The 25748-nt window shown below is 36.0% G+C and overlaps 1 pseudogene; it reads right to left on the bottom strand.

Annotated features, from left to right (window-relative positions):
* Nucleotides 1–25748, bottom strand: part of LOC144250937 (roundabout homolog 1-like) — a 149742-nt pseudogene that overhangs the window by 35855 nt on the left and 88139 nt on the right.

The following is a 25748-nucleotide window of genomic DNA, read 5'->3' as shown; positions in this document are numbered from 1 at the left end:
ATGTATCCCTGATAAGAAAATAAAATATCCAATCTGCCCCAGAAATGCTTCTCCTTATTTAGGCAAAGGTGAAAATCCAGATGATAAGCTTGCTACTGGAATGTAGTCAGTAATAATCTGTCAGCCTAGCTGCATTCCGGGGTCTTTATTACACTCTGACATACCAAATCTGCTTACAAGCAGTACAAACAATAAATCAGAGTTCTGAAATGTTTGTACAGAGGACTGTCAGAGCTTTCTGAGGTCCAGAGTAAAACCACACACTATGGAAAAATAATGTAATGGTTTGAATCCCCACAGTAATCTCCATAGCTGCAGAATCTGCTCTCAATTTTGTCAGTCTTTGTCATCAATGTATGTAGGAATCTTAATAAATATTTATTAAATTGGATTATTATACCAGTTAAGTACCTTCTCAAACTTGGGAAAAAGCTAGATGACTTTATTATCAAATTAAAACATGACATGAACTTAATGAAATGTTTAAATTATCTTGTTATACTCTCCAGCTTCACAAAGTTTTATTTTTGAAGAAAATGCTCTCAACTCAAGCCTAAGAAAATAAATCCGTACCTCTAATTATGTACCATAAAATGCATTCTTGACCAGGATACGTGCACAACATTGCCCCATCTATTCAAATTAGAGCAATCTAGTTATAGCTAGAGGTATATAACTTTGCAAATCATGTTATTAAAGCAGTAGCCTGAAGAACTACAAAGAAATCAAACACCTATCTCTTTCAACCCACATGCATTACAACATTACAATACACAGATATTCCCCTCAGGCCATAAAATACTATTCTGCTGCTTCAAGTTAATACTAAACTCCATTTATTTTAGGTTCTATACTGGCAGACTTCAATCAGGTCAACCCAAGAAATTGAGGTTCTAAAATTATATACATCATAGCAATCTCAGGAACCACACAAGATCTGAGAAATACAACAAATTGAACCACTTCTCCAGTTCAAGTTTAATTTAATTATTTTTCTTCAGTTTGATATAAAAAGGCCCTTCATTCATAGGACCATGTAGAAGCAATTATCTTCCATCCTCAAGTGGAAAGAGTGGAATAGTCTATTTATTGAAAATTCGAGGTATTGTGACAGTTGTACATCTGCCTTATGAATAAAAGATTGTATGTCCTCAGCAATCCCTCACCTACTATTAAATTTAAATTAATCTCAAAACCATTTGAAAATACTTATATATTATTATAAAATCAATTTTCCAAGCTTATTGTGGTGCTAATTAACTCTTTGACACTGGAAATTCCGAAACCAAAGAAAGAAGAAAATCACAATAACCAAAGGAAAGAGGTGACTTTCGAGTCACAGACAGTTGTTGACATCTAGTGCCGAGGGGCTAAGAATGTCAACATGGGAAAGAGAAGGAATAAGGGCCGAGCTGTTCACCTTTGTTCAGTTTGTTTTGCTCCATGATGTTATACTGAATTGGTGCCACTTCTTGTTTCTGCTGACCGGGTGGTTTCCAGTGCTTCTCGCTGGAGTCCCCGCTGCCATTGTTCATGTTATTGGTGAGGTTGGACTGGATGAGCTGGGTGGTGGCATAAGGAGTGGGCTGGCCTGATGGATTGACAAAACGCCCGTACTTCAGATTTGGGCTATTGAAGGTTTTCATCTCATTGATTTTGTTACTAAGATCCACATCACCATAAACAGTTGACTCAGGGAGCATCAGATTTGTTTGTTTGTTATCCAGTTGGTTGTTATAATTTGCTATACAATCAGCTATGTGCAATGGAGAGGAAAAGGAAAAAGTCATTCTGCATGGTTATTCATTTTCAATTTCTTTCTAAGAAGCTTTGCGAGTCACAGTAAAATTGCGATGTAAAGTACAAATGGGCTTAAATTAGATCAATAGAAAGGGCCCCATATTCATATGGACTTTCTAAGGGAAATCAAACTTGAGGGAATAAGAGCATCCAGAGCATTTGTGTAGAGAGGACATAATTATAAACTTATGCCACTGCTGTATGCTAAATAATTCATCTAATTTAAAATAGGAATTTCCTTTAACAACCATTTTAACAGGAATTCCACTAAAATAATACATACGTGAATCTTTGTTAACTTTAAATTTTCTAGTCTTGGGTTAATGAACTATTTGAAGCTACAGAACAAAGCACATAAGAATCCAAAGAGGAAAATGTATCCACAGGTCAATTCTAATATTTTTATCCTCAAAAGATAAGATGAGCAGGGATAAGGTGATAGTTAATAGTGCTTAGGAGAATTTTATTAGTTCCTATCTTGGTCATATAGGGTAATCATTATTGAAGAGAAATGCTACATAATCATTTTTTCATGGTTTCGTAATGACATCCCAAGTATAAAATGACAATAATGATGACAAAATGAACCACACTAACCAGGTCACTTAATCAAATAATGCCTGAAATAATATCTACTATGTCTAATACCTCATTCCACTCTGATCTTCCCTTCATTGAAATATTTAGAAATTAAATAACTGATCACACACACACACACACACACACATACAGAGAGAGAGAGAGAGAGAGAGAGAGAGAGAGAGAGAGAGAGAGAGAGATATTTAAGGCCTATGATTGAAAATATTAAAACAGCAGGAATAATTAAAGTCATATTGTAAGGATAAACATTTTTAAATTTAAAAAGGTGCCATGGAAAAACATCATTATTCTATTCAGATTGATTAAAAGTGGCACTATCAATAACAGGTCTCTTTAAGAATTGGTTTTAACTGGATATCTTAATAAATGAAAATTAACATGCTTTCTACTAAAGATGTAAATATGAATATAATCTTAAGAAAAATTTTCAGCTTCTCTATGTTACTAAATTAAGCTACTTAATTTAATCATACATGATCAAGCAGCAGAGATATTTGGTACATCTGGATTACAGTAATTCTCATATCAAATTTCTAGGAATTGTTTTGTTTAATGATGATTAAAAAATAATCTAAAGGCACTATACTCATTTTGCTTTGCCAATATTTCTATATGAGTGTTATCCAAAAGGTCTTCTAAAAGTGTTGGACTTGTCCTAGACTCCAGTGTCCAATATAGTTGCCACTGGCCACATAACAGCTATGGAGAACTTGAAATGTGGGTAGTGAGAATGAGGAGCTGAATTTCAAACTGTATTTTATTTAGTTGATTTGAATTTAAGTAGCCATCTGTTGCCAGTAACTATCATACTGGACAATGCAACATATTAATTCCAGTAGGTGTCCCTTTTGTTTATGATACATGACTATCTATATAGACAGCAGAACCTGGGCCTCTGGAGGACACACACTAGTTGTGTGGATGGACATATCCACATCTAATAATGGAGACATGGGATTGTTTTTAGGGTAGACATATTCATAGTTCTATGATTTGTTCTTTATAATTTATTACATCTTTACTTACATGCCATCTTCTCATTCTCATTTCCTTAGCTCCAGGCATTATTTTACTTTCATAGGCATCTTATTTGTTTCTTTACAACTATTTAAATGTTTCCTATCTTATTAATAATGGGACTTTTTGTTTCATAAGAAATTATCTGTATTTTTTTTCTGCCTTTAGATCTTGCAGTGCTCCATATCTACTTGTCTTACTGTGATGTTTTAGCATGAAATTTTAGTGAAGTAATTTACTCACACATATTTCAGAACCAAAGTATAGAACAGACTATAAATGTACACTTACACACCTGAAATATATATGGATGTGTGTATTTCTTATGTCTTCAGGATTTACATCTATACTATAATATCTGATTTAAACTTTCATTTAAATTTTTTTGTTATTATTCTTGTTCAAATATTATAACTCTTACTGTTAGAATTAAGTCCACTCAAACTATGGATTTATTGACCTTTTGATCTTTGTTATTTATTCCTAAAATCATGAATATAATAAATTATTGCAACTAAACTTATCATTGTACTCATTCTTATAAATGATTGTGCACAACTTTGTTTTCTTGCAATCTATGCTAGAGCTTGTCTTCTTCATTCTCTGAGGAAATCTTGGTGGAGGGTGAAATATAAAAGTTTAGAAATGGAGAAAATATTTGAATCATGCTAGCTTGCTACACAGTGTTGGACATTTCATGAAAATGTGGATCAAAGTTCCCTTCCCCAGGTGGGCAGAGGGAAAGGAAAGTCAGCTGCTTCTGGATAACTAGCCCAAGGCCAGTGCATATCTCCCTCTCTCCGTGTCCCTAACCTGGGCGGCTGTAGGTGGTCAGGTTGCTGTGGCTGTTTCCATTGCCCGCGGTGCAGCAGTTGATGGAGCAGACATTGTGGCTGTTGCCAGTATTAGGCCACGTGTCTGCCAGCCACAGCTGTGCGGCAGGTTCACTGATGTTGAGAAGTCCTGGCCTAGAGAGAAAAAAAAAGAGTAAATGTTATATGGACAGAAAATAATATTTTCTATTCAGAATTGCAGCAAATATTTCATTTAATTGTTCTTACAATAATTTGGTGCATTATACTGAATGATATTATTCTTTTTATTTACAGAGAGGCAATTATAATATATCGTTCCAGATGTTTCTCAGTGCACACAGCCATACATCTGTGAACTGGTACTGCTGTACTTCAGACTTAAAATCTTTTACTGTTTACAATGTTCTATTCTGCCTTTAGTCATGGTGATTGAAAAATCAAACGTGGAATCTGAAAACACAGATGCATAAAGACTTTTAGTAACTAAAAATTATTCTAGCTAAATCTGTTTGCATTTCTTCATTTTTGACCTATTAAAAAATTGCAACTCTTCTCACAACTTCATTAAAAAAATGCAACAATTTCCTTTATGGAGACAATGAACCCTTCACATTAGGCAGATTTACAGATTTTGCTTCCAACCCATGTTTAAGAAACAGTGAGCGCAGACTGGCGTGACATTTTGCACAGAGCTACAATGATGTTTCAGTGAACAGTTCTGTGAGCTTGTCAACATTTTCTGATGGTGACAATGTAAAATGCCGTGAGTTCCTAAATAAACAAAGGAAAGCTACTGAATGAAATCTGGTAAAACAAAGATGTCGACTAAAAGAAATATTAGCACTTATGTTTTTTTTGGCACAACAGATGTTAATCCTCTTTCACCAAGTGCTGGAGAGGCCAACTGCATCGGGAGTTATTAATGGGAGCCCTGGACCACCAGTGCCAGGGACTCAAACTGGAGTCCAAGAGCAGCATTCTTCACGTCCTTTTTCAACATTGACTCCGTGTGATAACTCAGCAAAAGAGGCGATGATGTATGATGTGCTGTCCAATCCTCAATAAACAGTCTGGCGCTACAGACTATGCAAAGATTTTCTTGGTGGTTTCATTTTCTTTGTTAAAATGCAATAACCAGCCTTCTCATTTACTTGAGAAGCAAGAAACTGACATTGCCCTCTAAATGGTTCCTATTTTGCCACAGAGAAACATATTTTGCAAGTGATGGTTATTTGTAAGTCACTTAAAATGAAGAATATGGATTTGCAGTCCATATATCTGTATCCATATATGTGCATATTTATACAATTAAGGATGCATGTGTTTCCTCTTTGTTTACAGTGGGAGAGGCACTTTGAATTCTTTACATATATTCATTTATTGAACCATCACAGCCATTTTACAGGCAGGGATTGCTAATACCCAAGTTTTACAGATGAGGAAATGGGACACTTGAGGGAAGTCAAGGCACATGGGCACAGCTATATGGAGTGAGTGAGTGACTACCTGGGATTCCAGCACAAGCTGTGGCCCTGGAGTTCACACCATGAACTAGGATGCTATAAACACACACTGGAGCCTGAGGAAGTTCCCTGAAGCTCTTAAACATTCTTAATGGAGAGTGAAAAAAATATCTGAAGGCCCCAAATTCAGGACAAAGTTGCTAAAATTGAATTACCTATTATAATTGTTGATAAAAATATGCTTTGAAGCCTGGTGCAGTAGTACATGCCTGTAATCCCAGTCACTCAGGAGGCTGAGGAAGGAGGATGGCAATTCTGAGGCCAGCCTCAGCAAAATAAAATAAAAAAGATCTGGGGTTGTAGTTCAGTGGTAAAACATCCATGGATTCAATCCCCAGTAACAGATAAATAAATAATTTGCTTTGAAGAGAAATGTCGCTGGACTTAAAATTTCATGCATTTAAATGATATCTAGTGTCTGTGAAATACATGTTGGTTATAAAACTTCTGCATCTAGTAACCTTTAGCTTTCCTACTTTATTTCTCCTTGAACTTAAACCATAAATGCTATCACTGTCGAAGTTATTCAAAATAAAACTCCCATTTTTGACACTGAAGAGATGATACTATGTCTGCAGTAGAGGTCAAGTAGAAATTCTCCACAGCTCAACTTATATGTTTTAATAGAAAGAGACAATATTTTCATGCTACTATGACTCCCTCTGTATGTCTGTGGTTGTGCGGAGTGTTAATATTTTTCCAGTGAATGCTTTGCTAGCATCACTGGCTTAGAGAACTTTTCATATAGATGGGTGATTTCCAACAGGAAGTAGGATTAACAACTCACATCCTGCTTTCTGTTTAGACTTGAGTTTGGAATGCTAATTATTTAAGGAAAAAGGTAAGCCATGTTCACTGTCCCATGATGGATCTTAAAATGCTGTGTGTGTGTGTCCAAGGTCTTGGAGGAAGGTGAGGTCACTGGCAGCTACTCTGACAACAGAGCGTGAGAAGTCTTTCAAAGTAACAGCTTCACAGGCTCCCTGTATCCCTTAAAACTCATCAGCATGCATCAGACAATCAAACTACAGCCAAATATGAAGCAAAAGCAAAACATGTGTTCGTTACCGAGGTTAACGTGTGCCTAACACATCATTACATCATGTTACATATTAAGGGGACAGACCTGCGCCATGAAGGAGAAGAGGGCAAACATGCACTAATAATTAGGAGGCAACTGCCTTCAATTCCTGCTCTGCTACTTGACACATTCCAATCACTCACTCTGAGAGAACCTGTTTAAACTGTTAAACCACAAAATATAAGACTATGGGGTTCCAGAGCTGGGGATATGGCAGAGGGGCCTTACAGAAAGTAAGTATTGTCAGCTGTGGGTCATGTCTGACCCCCTGCCAGGCTGAATGAGTGGCCAAGGTTTAAAGAGCACCTTCACCTGATGCTCCATTTCTCTCCTCCCTCTTACTGACAGGGAATGTGGTACTGGCTTTTCACCAGGTTATCTTCACTTGTTCACTGCTTTTTTTTTTTTTTTTTTGGAGTTTTCTCTAATTTTTCCTGGTTGAATCTGTGGTTTGAATTTTAAGCAGAGGTTTTGGAAGACGCAACTGGAATTTTCCAGGGAAAGAAAAGAAATTAATAAAGACGGCTCCTTAGTATTTCTATGTTTCTCTCCTGGGTTACCTCAAAGGTCATTTGCCATTTTCAAGTTGAGCCCAGAGTTCTCTTGGCTTACCATTATGTTATTCTCTCTTTTCTGAGAATAACTAAATGACAGTTTGGAGAACCAGGAGAGAGTTCCAGACCACCTCCTCATTTATTAGAGGACACAATCCAGCACCGAATAATTTCCTTAAAGTCATCAAGAACTGAATTGAGGTCTTCTGACATTCACTTATTAAATAACTCATTTGTTCTTTTTTTAGGTAACTTGTAAATGACTGAAAGTTCATACAGTTTTTGAATTTACTGATGTCCTTCACTGAACTACATTTATTACATTACAAAAAAAATTAACTTATCGATAAATAAACCTCATATTTTCTATAATCCAGGATCTCATATTCTCTTGTCAGAGGCAATTCTATCTACCAAGGTTGGCAAATTCTCTCTGTAAAAGGACCAAATAGAAACCACTGAAATCTCTGCAGGTCATTCAATTTCTGTTGTAACCACTTGACTTTTCTTTTATAGCTCAAATAAATGAGAGCCTGTCTGTATTCTTATAAAACTTCATTTACAAAAACAGATGGCAGGTGGACTCAGGGCAAAAGCTATAATTTGGTGACTCTTGATACAAAGAAAAGCAAATGCATTGTCTCCTCCTGGGTAGGAGACAATGTGATAGTTGCACAGTACAGATTTTGTAGAGGGTACAGCAGGTAAAATCTGATACACTAACTAGGGATAATGGGTGGGAAGACATTGTTAGCCTGTGTATAAGCAATGTGCCATGTAGCAAGGATACAGGACACTGACATACTGGAGATAAGCTGACACAAGGGATCATAGAGCACAGCACATAATAGTGAAAAATGGGGCTGCAAAGTCCAAGACTTTATGGACTTCACAGGCTATGGCACGTTTGGACTTGATATTTTAAACACAGCAAGTTCTGCTGCAGGTGGGATTTTTCAACAGCTCAGGAACTTACACAATTAGCATGAATTTCAAAGATTATTCTGCCTCCACTGGAAAGAGAATTAGTAGACAACAGTGCTAATAAAACTGGATGAACTTAGGACAGCTGGGAGCTCATAGTTTTGGCAAGGGAGAATAAGTGCTTAAAAAGAAAGAATATCAGTCATAGTGGAGGGGTAAAAAAAAAAAAGGATCCATAGAACACAGTAATGGTTGCAGGAAGCAAAAGAGGATGATCAACAGATCTTAGCTTAGGTGCCATCAGCCAAGAGAGGTGGTAGGTCCAGGGAGGACCCAGGAAGTTTGTGATGAATGAAGAAAACCAAGACAGGGGTTGGAGGTGAGGAAAGCCAAGTGGATATTGAATTTGCTATTCATTTTCTTTTCCAGTGACCACAAAACTCAGTGTTATGGTTTGGATCTGGAATGTCCTCCAAAAGCTCTTGTGTTGAAGATTGGTCCCCACGTAGCAAAGTTCGGAGGTTGGGCTTTTAGGCAATGATTGGATGGTGAGGGCTCCGACCTTATCAGTGGCTGAGTTCATTTGATCAGTGGATTAATCCACTTGATGGATTAATACATTGAGAGCTCAGCAGACTACTGGGAAGTGAGACCTCGTCAGAGGAAGTAATCACCAGGGGCATGCTCTGGAAGAGTTTATTTTGTCCTTGGCCCTTCCTCAACTCTCACCTCTCTGCTTCCCAGCTGCTGAGAGTTGAGCAGCTTTCCTCTGCCATACACCATGATGCTTGAGCCTAAAGAAATGAGGTCAATGGGGGCTGGGGTTGTAGTTCCTTGGTAGAGCGCCCGCCTAGCACGTGCAAGGTGCTGGGTTCAATCCATAGCACTACATAATATGTATTAAAAAAAAAGCTGCAGAAATGAAGTCAATGGACCAGAGCTTGAGACCTGTGAGACTGAGCCAAAACACTTTCCTCCCTAAGTTGTTCTTTTAGGTATTTTGGTCCTAGCAACCCCTCCCTACCCCCGCACAGATTCATCATGGCTAGGAAAGAGGCCTCTTCTTAATGAACCTTCTCTTTCTCGTCCTACTTGATTTTTACCCCAGTACTTATCAACTGTTGACACTGTACAGTTGACCTTTTAAAAAATGTTTATTATCCATCTTCCATCTCTCCCACCATAATCAAATGCCCACAAGATCAGGAATTTTATCCACTTTGCTCACTGACGCATTCCAAGCAGCTAACAGAGTATCTGCCCTGTAGTCAGTGTCCATTATAGTTAATGAATAAATACATTTAAAATTGTGTGTATAACTGTCAGTTGAGCACTGACTCTAAAATTTTTATTTAACTATTATTGTCTCTGTGACATTCCAGCATCTTTTATCAATTCATTTAGGAAAATGATGATTTCTAGTTAGTATTTGAGATATATCCATTTCACTGTCTGGATTCTGTTTTTCAGTTGAAAACGCTATGATTCTTTGTTAGTGAGCTTTCCAAATAGACAGTTCAGGAACTTGACAATTCTTTATTCCTGTCCTAGAAACCACCATTTCCCACCTATGCATTCCTGCCACTGTCTTCCATGAGACCATTTGGTCTGTCTGGGTTGTAAATTGTTTAGAGAAGGAGCTAGGTTAATATTTTATGGGTGTGCACGTGTGTATAAGCATGTGAACACATGCCCATGCACAGGAGCTAGTGCCAATAAAACTGAAGTCAACAGTCATGAATAGACACAGAGAGAGGTAGTTAAACAATCAGGCATTACAGATTCACCCACAGGAAAATGTTCTCATGGCAGAAGCTCTTTCATGAATGTCTGGACTGTGACTTATATGGAATTCCCCTGGATGCAAAAATGTGTTCTGCTTTCATCCCTCAATCAAGTGGATTTACTCCTCATGAAAACCACCCCAGTATTTGGGTCTTTTGGTGGCTGGCTTTGTTTCACAGTTGTGAAAACAGGAAGTTAGTAGTACCCAGGAAAGAAAAGATTAATGCTTACTGACACATTTGTACAGCACCAGCTAAAGGCAGTCAATATATATATATATATATATATATATATATATTTTAAATAACTCTTTGTCATAAACTAAGTTTAGTAATTTTCTTATTAGGAGGTATATTCCTAGGATTCAGGAATAATATCTTACTCATTTTTTGACTATTCAGTAGCTAACCATATTATCCGACCATATGAAGAAGGGCACTCTAATAAGCTAATTTAATTTGAATTATAAATTGGTTTTGGTTAGAATTTTTTTTTCTCCCTTTGTGCCTAGGTGCTACTGTTTTTGAAAAAAAGAAAAATCACCTTATTGTGGAAAATCCTGGAACTTGCCTAATGTAATTTACATCCTGTTTCAGCCCCTTTAAGCTGCCTGTCACATTAATTTGTGATTTCTCTGTGAATATATTAAAGTTCACTGAATAATAATTACCTCAAAAATCATAAGTATAGGACTGAGGATATTTTTAGTTAAAGGGTGAAAAATTTCTTTGTTAACAAACTACCTAGATTTCTTTTTTTATCCGAATGTATTTCCCTGCAAACGGAGGTATCTACTAAGCTGAATTCATAACAAGAACAAACAAACATAACCTATAACTTCTGAGCAACTGCTTCGTTCAGCCGGTTTTCAAATGAGCACTTTTTCTTTGATAGTATCTGTTAACTAGCTATATTTCTTAATCTTCATAAATGCCACAGCTTAATCACTTTAACTCCTTTTAATCATCTGCTAAATCAGCAGTCTGTTTTTCTTGGTTAACGTACTCCCTCTGGTGGCCATTGTCTAAAGTGCAACAGCTCAATCAGGAACTGTATTTCTGTGTAAATGACTTGGTTCAACACCCCAGATGAATGGATTCTTTCCAAAAGATTGGGACACTTTTTATCTTTAAGTTGTTAAACCTCTGAAGCAATGAAACTTGCATCGGTGAGGAAGACAAGAAGAAATATTTTTAATTCCCCCAAGGATCTACAAAACAAGGAAGATAATTACCTCCCTCCACTGCTCACAGCTTCGCCTCCTCTCTGATAAGTTACTAGAATGTTAAAAAAAGGAACAATTAATAGACACATTTATATATCAAAAGCTATTACATTCACAAGCATCTTTGTACACTGGAATTCTTTATCCCTTCCTACCCAGTAACATTGTAAAAATCCTTACAGGACATAGCAGTTTTCTAATTCAGCTAATAATTTAAAATTCTTATTAAATTAAATATGCATCATTCTTAGCCTTAACAATATTGAGAAAAGCAACAGTAAAATTGCAGCAGATTCTTGGTAAATGTAACTATTATATATTTATTTGTACATTAGCATTCCCATAGATTTTTATTTTGAGTGTACTAGATCATACCACTTTATAATTCTGTAGGTATAATCTTAAAGTCTTGCCCTTGTAGGTAAATATTACAAATCCCTACTAGATTTTCCCATAAGATTGAGAACCAGTGAGACAAAAAATAGATGTTAAGCCCTTCCAAAGACAAAGACGTAAAGTTGTGACTATAGATGTGACCATTTTTTAACCTATTTTTTCTTATTGTGGCTTTTTGAAACTCATACTCATTATATTTTCATAAGTATATTTTCATAAAATATGGTTTAATGCTTTTGAAGGCTTTCTCAGCTAAATAAATTTGGGGCATAAAAATAGAACTGTACCACAAAAAGATTTGCACATAGTTAGGCAAAGGGTTAAGAAGATTAGCTTTTTTGTAAATACAGACACATTTTCTAAGAAGAAATGTATTTTTAAAAGCTGCCAAGTTCTGCTACTTAGAAAAACTCCAAACTGGGAGTCTGCTTGGGAGAGATAACTGCTCCCAGTGATTCCAATAACTGGATTAAAACTGAGGCGGCATAACTACAGGTACATCTTTTACTAGAGGTGATGTGAAAGAAGAGGATCCACTTTGAAAGAAACTGAATAGAACAGAATATGAGGACTCAGACTTAGGGAAAATGAAAAGTTTTATCTTTCACATGTGCTGGGTATTTTGGTTACCTTTCAGAATACTGATTCTATGGACAGAGAATTACAAGGCAGAGAAATTTTTGTTGGAAAACCTAAAAGCTTAAGTTAAGGGAGGGGGGAATGCATTGCCAAGTATGAAAATAATCAATAAGATGATTAGCATGTTAAATCATGCTGAGGCTAGAAACACTGTGTCTTTTTAATGGAAATACATGCAAACAGGGCTAAGATGCAACGTGGAGTGGTGAATAAATAAATGCATTGGATGGATGAAAAGCAACACCAACCATTTCTACTTCAAATGCATGCCTGCCTTGAGTAAATGAAGTATTGTATTCCATTTAAGTACTTTCCCCCCAGTTACTGCTGAAAATGAGATAAAACCAGAAACACAATAGTACAACACATGCCAAACTAACAAAGGATAGGAGGAGGGTAAGTGCAAATATATACCTGTTGGCGTGAAGGTAAAGGATGGGACTGAAAATCAAAACAAAATATAAACCAGTTATTAAGCTGAAGAGAAAGGGAACATATCACATTAGTATGAATCAAGCAGACAGCTGAACATAAAACAAATGTAAATAACCAAGCCAGTAGGTCTGAAACTCTGATATATGAATAAAACCCAATATGAGGTTAGAAAAAGAAGCTTGTCTCTACAGGAACCATTTTGAAGTGTCTTACATTCTAGTACCTTGGGAGGGGAGCTGTGCGTTACCCTGTGAATGACCCTGCATTTAGCAACAGAGATTTAGCTCATGGGCTCCAGTACAAACAGGAATCCTCTGCTATTAATCATTTCCAAACACTGGATGATGGATTCTTAAACAAGTATTATCAGGTGTATGCTGGAACCTTATCTAGGAATCTGAAAGTAAATGCTTATTAAATGGACTAATAGGTGCACTTAAGTATTTATTATTGGAGGAAAGAAAGGAGAAGAAAGAGGAAAAAGGGAGGGAAGGAAGGAAGCAGGGAGAGAGGAAAGGAATGAAGGAAAAGCAAAGAGAATCATAAAAATCAAAACGTCCTATAAGTCTGATGCCTTACACAAACAGTACAACACTACATTTTTATCATTATAAACATTTCTGAACGGATAGAAAAATGTGTGGAGTTTTAAACTTTGATTTCTGTGTCATAATTTACATTTAGAAGCGTGGTTGAGTAGGCTGAACATTTTTCTAATGCCACGCTAGAAGCTAAACAATAGAACAATAACACCCCTCTGAGAACCTTCACTCTCTCTGCAGTTATAAATCTTAATCTAATCAATAATGCCTGAAATTGAACTGCAGACCTCAAAAGTAGCAGCATGGCCTCCCCCACTTTTCCTATCTTCTATTCCTGGTGTGGGATCACACCAGAGCAATTTGCATGTCATTTCATAAAGGGAGGAGACTGACATATTTTCCAATCTTTTCCCCTTAATTTAAAGTAAATGCTGCTCTGGATGAAAAAAAAAAAAGCAAGGAAATCCACATTACACCCTTTAAGGTTAAAGCTTGCCTGGAAAAAAAAAAATCTTTACAACAAACAAACTAGAATATTGATCACCGATTATGTATCAAAAAAGCTGCCAAAATGCATTTTCCATTGTACATTTGAACAATGATAAGAAATTTACTTTAGGATTAGAGCTCTGGGTTTGCAAAGTGGAACACATAGCATCCTCTACAACTGTCACTTCTTACAAAACCACTTCATCTCTGAGCAGACTGGAAAGAACAACAACAAAAACCTTAATGCTGTGTACCCAATTGATACACTGGCCTTCCTCTGCAGCACAGCAGCCCCTGTCTTAAGAATTCCATTGTGTTGTCTTTCAGTCAGATCTTTTCAGAGAGTCAATGTAATTTAGCTACATTCAAAATTTCAGAGCCATAGTAACAAGTCTTCATAAAAAGAAAAAAAAAAAGGTACATTTGAAACTAAAGCTATTCAAGCAAGAGTGGGGTGCTTGAACATTAATTTGCAATCACAAGGACACGGGAAATATGAAAGGTCCTTGTCATTACTTCTCATAGCTAACTGCTAACCCCAGTTTGAGGAATTGAAGAAGAAATGAAAAAAAAGTCAGCCCTAAATGAAATTTTCGCTGCTAGCACACCAAAGAACAAGTTAATTTTCAGAGCTTCCAATAATAAATATAATGAACTCTGTGTACTGAGTGGTGCTGATGTAATATGTGGATGTATGTGGATGGAGCCCCCAGTGTCCCAGCAGATGTCACACCTATAGCTATACGTAAGGGGAAACGCTAAAACAATGCTCATGAGTACCCAAAGTCACACTCTGGCTTGATATTTTATGTCAAGAGGTTCTTTTCATTTATTTAAAATATTTTACTTCCTGTTTCCCTGAAACCAAACAAAACTGGCATTGTGTTTGGCATAGTAAAATTTAAGATACCCAAAATGCACTTTAAAAAAAAAGTGCATATACATAGAATTTTGAAAAAGTGCCAACAGGATGAAGTGAGGAAAGCAGAATCAGTGCTCATCCAATTACATTTGTAATTATGTTCTATGATTTCTGCTTAAACAGAAGCTAGTTGAAAAGACCAGGATATTAGCTTAAAGGTCCCATAGAAAGATCACATGGGCATTTGTCAGCATGCTCAAAGGACATTAGTAAAGAACAAGGAGCATTTCAGAAAGGAGAGTTTTCATGTCACATTCTTAGACTTCAAGACAATACAGAGCATTAAACTGTTATAATCACACAGCTATGACACTTGATCATGACAAGGAACACTGGATTTCACTGACTGGCTGTTTATGAAATGGAGTTAATGGGGCAAGTCTGATGAACAGAAAATTCACATCTAAATGTTAGTTGCTTTTCCTTATTGAAATCAGATTTCTAAACCTAGTCTCCTCCCAGAATCCTGCCCCTTCCCCACTCCACCAAACACATTCATAAACCCCGTCTCTGCATGGATTTGCAGTCAAAGGTTCTATTTAGTAACACATGTGCCTGACATTGTTCTCTTTCTATACATAATGAGCACCACTCTCTTCTCAGTAACCTCTAAGCCCTTGTTTTCCATTTCACAGGCAGGGGTACTGACATTTTGCTTCATGTCTAGGTAGGACACATATCTGAAAAAAAAACATATTTCAGGGTGATAACGCTAAGGCAAATCTATGCATATGAGGAGACTGCTGCCGAGCCACAGGCAGGAGGCACATGGATTTATTTCACAGTATTGATGATGAATCTCTGTTGACTCTTTTTTCCCAAGACCTCCAGGAACAGCACAAATATCCCACACTGTTGACACAGAATGTTTTATAAATGTGTAATGACATTCAAGTTTTACCTCGTCTTGAAAATTCCATGTGATTAGAGAAATACTCTGTCCAAGATACACAGAAAATGTTCTCTTAGGAGATATGTTGACCATTAGGAAAAGAAAGGATAAGTGACAGTCAAGGAAGGGATGACTTAATTTCTTGGTAATTATCTTTAAATTTGCTTTGCAGCAAAGCAAAACTTTTTTGTTATGTTGGCTCTGTAACGAAGGTGAATGTGTAATTTTCAATCCAAACCATGACATTTTTTGAGAGTAAAATGCAACACTATGAATCATTTTATTGAACTAAAGACATAAAAATGGACTAAAATCAGAAAACTAGGAGGCCACACAATCTACAGCCGAGGTATGACGACCAGAGTTGGAGGATATATTTGGGGGAGAGGAAGGAACAGGATTATGTGCCTCAATGTTTAGATTGTCAACAATTCATAGGACTTGAAGATATGTAGCCAAGGTATTTATGAAATATATTGGCAGAGTCTATCTTTGAAAATGTAAATAATAGCAAATATTTTTTTTTCCTAAAATTATAAAGACATACGTAACAAAATCATCATCATTAATGGACAGTATATAAGACATTGGATTGCAGGATCTTAAGTCTATGAATGGACAAGTACTAACACTCTTCCCTCCCTAGGCAGGACATCCCTCATAATGTGATCATATTCACTAAGAAAGGACTGCTTCTAAAAATAATCAAAGAAATCTCTCTTTTTGTTGCTTTTCAAAGGACAACAATCCCCTTAAAACTATGTGAGTTTAAAGACCCAATTTATAATTCCTGTGACAGGGAGATTACAAATTTCCCCCAAGAAATAAAGTAATAAAATAATTGCCTAAGAGAAGAAGGCCACAGTATCACAGACAAGCCTAGATGTACCTTAGTGAAACATATTTGAAAGGATCTGGGTCCTAAGAAACTGATTAACTCTGTTGTACTGCCACAGGAGAGTTGTTCATATGCAGATATCATGATAAAAGTACTTTAGAGAATTGCTGTATATTGAAATAATTTAACAGGTAGGATATGTGTCCCTGTGAATCAGGTGGAGTCAGGTGTAAAACTAAGAATTTCATAAACATATTAAAATATGAAAAACCTGAGAAAGCGAATACTTTCCTGATACCCGAGTAAGTACTAGTAAGTCCGTTCCTCTTCTTCCTGTGTCGGTAGAGCCAGATGCTGAAGACCATGAAGATGATCCAGCAGGCTGCTCCGATTCCTGCGATGAACGCTGGCTGCTTCACCACGTCTGAAATCTGCTGAGCAAGGCTGACCTGGTCCTCAGGTGACACAGGGTTCCCATGAGAATCTGAAAGGCCATCTTCTGATGAGTTGGGAGTAAGACTCAGTGTGATGATGTAAGAATACATATATGATGTAAAATACCTGTCATTATATTTTGTTAATTTTGGACCATGATTTCTCTTTTTCATTCTGCATTACTGCAGGAAGTGAATGAGTTCATGAGATCAATAGTAAAATTCATTCATTTTAATTTAAAAGAAGTATGGGTGTAATTTTGTGTGATCTGAGCTGAAACAAGGACAGTGGCACTCTGTTTTCTTTTTATTTTACAAGTTTGTGGGATACTGTTTAGATTGAGTTTCAGAGAAACAGTGCTCACTAATTGAGATAAATATAAAAGTGTTAATACCATAAAATGCAAACCCCCCGCCAAAACCAAGAATACTTTAATGCAATTGTACAAATAAATAACAGGTACTGAATATTATATGTATAGAAAAGGTTGAAAAATTCTCAAAATTCTATAGAAACATCAAATATGTGCTGTAAAAAGGCTTAAAATAAAATTTTACTTTTTCTACAGGCTAGATATTGAAAAATGGTGTGTGTGTGTGTGCGTGCATGTGTGTGTATTTGCATACTCCTCCCCAAGATTATATTGCAACATCCTTCACTGTCTTAGAAACATATTATTTGAACCCACGATCAGAACGTCCTATAAAATTAAAGATCATTAAAACACAATGACAGATTAAGATAATGTTACCATTGTAAGAACTATGAATAATCTTTCTTTTAAAATAATAACCATCACCAGCAATAGATATAAGAAAAGAACATTAAATATGTAAAAGAATTATCAAGTGTTATGAATAGTCAAAAAGACATTCTCGGTTGGATATTTTGATTCAAGAATTAAAAATTGATGGAATATATGGCTAATAAAATACGCTTATTTTACATTTATGTCTTAAGCCTACGGTGATATTTTTCAAGCCCGCCATTACTCCAGGTCACACAGAGCAGCCTGCAAAGTCTTTGTAGAAAACGCAAGACTGTCGCTCTTCCATCAAAGCTGTATGTCACTTTGTAGACACCTTGTGATGCTAGTCCTGAGGTTGCCCAGTGGGGAGAATTCCCAGTGGTGTCTGTAGTCTTAATGTTCTTCCCCTGCAACATCTGATGACATAAGAAGGGGCTTGTGCATTTCATTAAGATTGGGAGATTGGGGCTTCCTCACAATTATTAAATCATTTAACTTGGAAAAGATTCATGTACCACACTTTTAAAATTTTATGTTGCTTCTGCATTCATTTTGAATCTAAGATTAAATACTAAAAGAAGGGTTTAGTTACCCGGACAGAGTTGCCAGCTCTCTGCTAACTCCCAATTCCTCAGTATGGTCAGGGCAGATATCCCCCTTATATAACTGCCTCCTGGTGACCACCTCCCCATGGGCCACAGAGATACCACCTCCTGGACTCATCATCCACAGAACTGACAACTCTTAGTCACAGCACGACCCCATGGAATCCTTCCAGCTTTCTCTAAGAACAATTAGAACTCCCTGTAGGAAACCTCCTTGAACAACAAACACCCTGAGCACCAATAAAACCCTCAGCCCACAGGTCCTCTCTCTCTGTCTCCCCACCTGCAGCCACCCCCCCCCCCCGCCGCTCAGTGGCCCCTGGGCCTTCTGACTGGCTCTTGTCAGCACCTCTGCTCTTGTGGATCTGTGAGTAACCCACTCCTGCTATTTCATGTGTTCTGTTGCTTCACCCCTCTGAGTTGAATCTGATTAACACACCTGGCAGGATCTCTCCTCCCAGCTGGGGCTCTCCCAGAGAGGAGCTATCTTAGCAGGTCAAAAAAGCCAGAAGGGCATCTGCTGGTTGAACAGTCTGCTGTGAGAAGGACACCCAGTCACAGGGTTGGATACTTAGGCATTATGCTCTCTGTCAGGACAAAAGAGTATCCCACGGGTTCCATGTAAACATCTACAACCAAATCCCTTGGAGCCCTGTCAGGTGGGTTTATAGCTGCTTCACAGATCTCCAGACCAAATTTGAGAGAAATACAATCTGCTAATATAATACAGTCTGCTTTGAAATAGAAATCTTTCCAGTCCAAAAATATATTTTCCATAAAAATAATTAGTATAACTCATTCGATAGGGATAACAGTTCTTGAAGAAAAAAAAATCCTACAGGTTTTCTTATTAAATGATATTGCATCTTAATATGATAATTGGCAGAAAAAAATCAGCAGCATTCAATAGCTATGGAAACAGCCTTTCTCTGTGAAATGCTGAATTCCTTCTGTTGTGTGTATATATGTTGTGGGGGGAGGATATTTCCTTTTTTTGTTTTTCTTGATTCCAGATTTCATGCTATGGAGGATCAAGACTGAAAACCTTATTTTCACAAGCAGTCACCTGCCTTCAACTGTTTGTTGACTGAAAGTTTTATTTCATGTTCCAGACCCTTTTATCTCTGGTTATCCTAAAAGCACTTCATCCTCTAAAAGTTCACTAACCAGACCTATTCTTTTTATTCCTAATACATCCTTTGTATCTGCTAGGTTTATAGACTTTATGCCTATTTGTGCAAGTTTATCTTGGGTAGCTTCAGATTTTATGGAAACAGCCCAGAGAGGTTCCGTGCGAGCAAGCAGATGGACCTAACAGAATAAAGTGCAGTGTGACTAATGAATTAAAGCAGCCCCTCTCTACCTCAGGCTTTGTCTCCCTGCAGCTGAGGCTATATTAAGATCTGAAAAACTGGAACCCACTTATAATTTCAAGGAAATCAACTTGACCCTTAAATCCCATGATTTAAATCTTCAATAAATAAAATTTACATATGGTTCTTTTTCCAATTCATCTTCCCAAAACTAGGACTAAACATCGTATGTTCTAAAAACAGGTAAACAGTATCCACAATGGTTAGGGTCATTCAAGACATACCTTTTAATTTCAGTTTTAATAACCTAATGCTGACATTTGAAAAAAGTGGACAAATATTCGAATATCAGCTATAATTTTTCAATATAAACTCCCCTCCCCCATGTTATATAACATTGCAACAGATGCATCAAACGATTTTTCCTAGTTTCCCGTATTGCTTGAAATAAACCAGGAAGCTATTTTTGTCTAGAAGTTTTTAAATAATCATTTAAAAATGTGTAACATGGAAAAAAAGAGTCCAAAAAAAATAATATAAAATTCTGGCCCAGATTGTGACAGTCAGCAAGCCCCCACTGAAGGCTTGAATGGGCCTCTCATAATTGACTGCTGGGAGGCAGCTCCTGGCCGCTGCTTTCATTTAGTCCTCGTTCACCTTCTTACAATCACATCAGGCATGAGTCATGTGCACCTTTCTAGCCTGCACCATTTCAAGCTTCCCATAGAATATATATTTCCTTTCTTGCATTCTGTTGGTGCAGGGACAACCTTGGAAGCCCACATTAAGAAATTAGGGCTCTTCAGCTTACAACCCACAAACACTAGGTGAAACAGAGACCTACTGGACAACTGGAATTGTAGTAGACTTTACTGTGTTATGTCATATAAACTTTGCAAGTTTATGCATTGCAGCAGCTAGCATTGTCTTAACAGTGGAACATTAACAATATTTTCAAAATAAATATGAAGTTCTTTAGGTATTGCAACAGAGTTAATCAAAGTCAAATGTTTCTTTTACTTTTATTATGAAATAATTCCAGGATGTCATTCATACTTCTTTAATATGCCAAAATAGTATGTACTCATTTGTGAAGCATAAAGATTGCTACAAATGATTCTTTTTCATAATTTGCATCTGACATAAAATATTACTGATGCTTAACTTCTGATTTGCAATATACAGACACAAACCAGACTGTATACTTCTTGGCCTCTTTCCTAATTTAAATGTTAACTCTTAAAATCTGACCTTTTTCTCCCCACTTCTTAGTTGCAATATTGTTTTATTGGCATTTCAGTTGTTGCTTGTTTACATGTAAATAGCAATCACTTACTAATTCATATAGTATGTTCATAATAGTTTGCCTATAGTGATCCCTAGTAATGAAACCCAGGTCAGGTTTGCTGTTTTTTTTTTTTTTTAATTTATGTATAATTTTCGAAACACAAATTGTATTTAAATTTGAGTGATTAGCATAGAAACATTCCAGTGCTCTGACATCTCAACTTATCTTCTTCTTTATTCACTGCAGTGTCCTTGGACTTGATTAGTAGTATTAGTTAAATAGATGAAAAAAATTTCCACAGGGCCCCAGTTAGGATGATACTGAATACTACCTAACTTTTATTTGAACTATCATCTAAAATGTATATTTGGATAAGGTTAGTTTAGTTATAAGATATCTACAGTCATGCCTCACATAACGTTTCTATCAACGAGGAATGATTTCTATTGACTGTTGTATAAGATGATACTGGCTAATGACATCACATATATTTTAGTTTGTGTAACTACACTCCGTGATGTTCACACAAGGACAAAATTGCTTACCAATGTCTTTGTTGGAAAGTGGCCTTGTTGGTAACCAAGGCATAACACTGTATGTGAGTGTATTTTAAGTGAAGCTAACACCACTGTAGTTATAAGCCTCACTTCTGAATTCTATTAACTTCCAACAGTAGCTCAGACACATGTAAAAACAGCAAAGCAGGACAAGTAGTACAGTGACAGACTGTGAAACTGGACTGCTTGGACACTCACCTAACTGGATGAATTGAGGCTCACTTTTCACCCCAGGTCCAGCACCAGTGCTGGCTGCCACTTCCACACTGTACCGGATCCCGGGAACCAGGGAGGGAATAACCACAGAAAAGGTAGAACCATCTACTGTCTTGTTTATATGGTATCAGGTTTCATTGCCCAGACACCAAACCTGGAAGAAGAACATAATGAAAATCAAGCTGGTAAAATTTCCAAGATAATGCAAAGATCCACAGAGGTGAAGACGGACTTTAGACCTTGACCCAGTTGAGATGCCGCATGAACCACCAACACAAGGTTTCAAAAAAGTCATTCTTCTCCAAGATGGAGCTCTGAGAAGACTCTTCCAGTCAAGCCCAGTATTGGTAATAGCTGCACTATTGGAGAATTGTAATAGTTACACTTTCTCAAATATCTTAAAGGATTGTATAAGGTGAGTCTACAAACTTTTGCTTGAAGATAAACATTCCTCTCAATCCACATCATATCGCATATCATTAGGTTTTTATTCTTTTTATTTAAAAAAAAATTTTAATAGCATGAGGTTATTTGACAGGAAAAACAGGACTCTGCAAAAAGTTATACATATCCAGGTAAAGAATAACAATGTGTGTAAAATTATTCGACATTTGTGTGATAGATGTGGTGCCCAATGACCAGGCATCAAAGGTGAGGAGGGAACTCTGTCTGACACTTCAACAGTTCTCTGGGATAGAATCACCTGGTACTGTCACTTCACATTTCATATCAAACTCATGAAGTGGTTGATTTAAAAGGAGAGTAGTTTCTGCATAATACAAAGAAGTATGTATAAATAAGATTATTAAAAATAAAACTGCACTCCAGGAGGAAAAAAAACATCCTAGGCTTTTATTCAGCTTTTGGTACCCTGAACTAATATCAATGAGATAAATTAGCAATCTGGTATTATAGTTAAAGGAGAATATTAACTAGTCTTTCACAACATCCATAAGATCATAAAGAATAAGAGTACATACTCGAAGTGCAAGAAAGACATTCTATAATGAGAAAGTTGTCGTATGCCTCATTGACTTTGATAGTGATATTTGTGATAGAAAATTGTATTTGGATTCAGTTTCCATAAGAGAATAATCCATGCAGGAGTGAAGAACACTCTATATTCCTTATGATATCCTCAAGCTAAATATAGGATTAGCTTCAAGTGGACTACTGTCCACACTGGAATAGGAAATGGGATTTTAAATTAATCTAAAAACACCAGCATCCTCTACTACTTGGTCAATAACCTTTAATTTTGTTCTTTGAAATTTAATATTATTTTCATATAGTTTCAACGTGTAATGCCACCGAATGGTCAGACACTATATCAGGATCTGACCATTTGGAAATAAAGACTCCTTTGTGAATCTTTTTCCACCCAATTACATTACACAGCTGAACCAAAGCCACAAACTGATTTTGTACCAGTCAATCAGATTCTGAAAGGCATTTTATTATTTTAAATTGACCATGAAGTTAAGTGAAATCCACCCTTTCACATTTCTTGAGGAAAGAAATGAGTTTTGACTCTTAGGGGAAAATGCCTACATTATACAATTTTGCATGAGAGCTGAGACATCACCTCATTTTAAATCCTTAAAAATCTTCTGTAACAGTCTATTTTTCCAGACTGAAACATAGCATCCTGTCACTCACCAGTATTGAAATAACCTTGAAACTTGTGAGAAAGCACTTAAAAGTATGGATATTTTTACCTTCTAATAACTCAGTTACGCTAGAAAAAGCCTTATTCAAAATATCTCAAAACATCCACAGTGCATTTGTAGTCATATTTTAAATATATTTTAAAGCAGCCCTATTGATATACTTAAATTTCACAAAATGTTGTTTTTAAAATTTGATTTAAAAATAATTTTAAAATAAAATATCATACCCAAAATTAAGCTTAGATTGGTTTTTAGTTATCAAACAAATAAATTTGCTACTCAAAAGAATGTATGAGAGATTTATCAGGATACACATGTAAGGGACCTGTCAGATCAACTGCATTGGAATCTCCAAGAGTGGTGGCAAGGCACCTGTACTGGGAAAATGGTTCTACCAGTGATTCTGCTGTTGGCCTATACTTGAAAATCCCTGACCTATACTAGTGAAGGTAGATATCCTATGTCCTGTCAATGGACACATATCAAGGTGTGTGTACTCTAACCTCAGTTATGAATCAATAACTTCATATCACCTTCATAAAATCAGTTTCACATCCTAAACAATGATCTGGAATATTTACATATAGAAATTAATATTCTAAGTATCATTATTTAGCTAGTCAACTAAAAAAATGACTCAGACATCAGAGAAATACAGATCACTCGGCAGAGAAGTACATCTTTTATAGTTAAAATTCTTCTAGTATGTAACTGTAGAAAAAGTACACATAAAAATGTACACATATATTTTCTATTTATATTTATCCATTCTGACAGCACATTAGGATCATCCTATAATACAGATTCATTAATAAGTTCAAACACAATCTTTCAGCTAAGTCTCATGTCTCCATCTCAGTTTTTGATGCATCTTGGCATGCTTGAAAATATTTGCCTAAAATGAATCCATGTTAAGATTGTCCATATTTATTGAATAGAGCTGCTTTATTTCATAGGGAAAAATAATTATTCAGAACCACTGGATTAAATCAACCGATAATACACACATGTTTTAAAAGTTTATATAAACATATGGAAATTTATAAAGGACTATTTCCTGAGACATGATATTTTGTTTTGAAACAAAAACAAGAGATATATAAACATATGATTTCCACACACACCAAAATTATTTTTCCAACTTTGTTCGAAGTTTTTAAAATCTCAAAGATGTAAATGAATTAAATTAAATTAAAAAGTTAGAAAAAATCTGGTAGAAAGTGACTCTCTATATAGCCAATTCCATAGTGCAATCCAATTCTGAAAAATATGTTAAAGCATTTTTCAGAGAGGAAAATATTATTACCATTTAAATTTATTGATTTTGTAGAATTAGATTGATGTGTAAGTTTTGTAACCATTTGGACTCTCTCTAGCATTTTTTTTTAAGTAACTTTTCTAGCAAAGAAATTATTCCAAGACTAGGTCTATGAATAATTGTACATGTTGGTAGTTTTATCAGCAGATGGCGCCAAATATCTATAAACAATTTATTTAGCTTTGTGAGTAGAAGAGGGTGTCCATCAGTAAATTAGCATATGTGTATTACCTTATATTCTTGAACCATTCCATTTTGAGTGTCTTCTGGAGGTGGCTGCCAGCTGACAAGAATTGATACAGTTACACTTTGGGGTGGGGCACTTGGTGCTATTAAATTGTTTCAAAAAGCAGATATATTAAAGTGTGCTACAGAACACTGAAAAGCAGATAATTAATACTTATTAATTAATATAAGTAAATATCAATAGTGAACTGATTAAAATTAATATTTAAAATTAAAAAGGAGTATATGGATTTTAAATTCAATATCTACATGATTCAAAGATGTAACCCACTTAAATGTTAATAGTCCAAAATTACTTTTTTCCCTCAACCTTACCAACCTGATGTTATTGTGAATTTCCATAATCAAAGTTATATATATTATCTCCATGAAACATGAAAGGACTTCTATTTGTACTTCTTTGTAACCCTAATTTCCTGTTTCCCCAAAACATGGAAAAATATAAAAAGTGAATGCTAATCAGGATATTAACCACATCCTATCACTAATCCAAGAAGTGGCAAGGACATATTAGGAGACATTATTAATGTTTTTATGGAGTGTAGTTGTGACACAAAACTATTTACATAAACAATACTTTTTAATTTCTAGTTTTATGGTAACCAGTCATACTGGTTTGCCTAGAACTGAGGGATTTCCAGATAGGGGATGAAAAAGGACAGAATGATAATTCTGGAAAGTCCTGGAAAACCCAGGTGTTACTCACCTTCTTTACAAATCATTAATCAAAGTAACATTCAATAAATGGGTGGTGGAAAGGCAAGCAAATTGAGAGTGAGTCCATCTTTGAATGTGGACTGGAGTTCTGAGTAATTCAACAGACCCTGTCTATGTCATTAAGTAACACAAGGTTCACATTTGCACTTTTTTAATGT

This window comes from Urocitellus parryii, chromosome Y (genome assembly GCF_045843805.1).
Source record: "Urocitellus parryii isolate mUroPar1 chromosome Y, mUroPar1.hap1, whole genome shotgun sequence".
Taxonomy (NCBI): domain Eukaryota; kingdom Metazoa; phylum Chordata; class Mammalia; order Rodentia; family Sciuridae; genus Urocitellus; species Urocitellus parryii.
The sequence above is the reverse complement of the archived record's forward strand: the minus strand, read 5'-3'. Positions and strand labels throughout refer to the sequence as shown.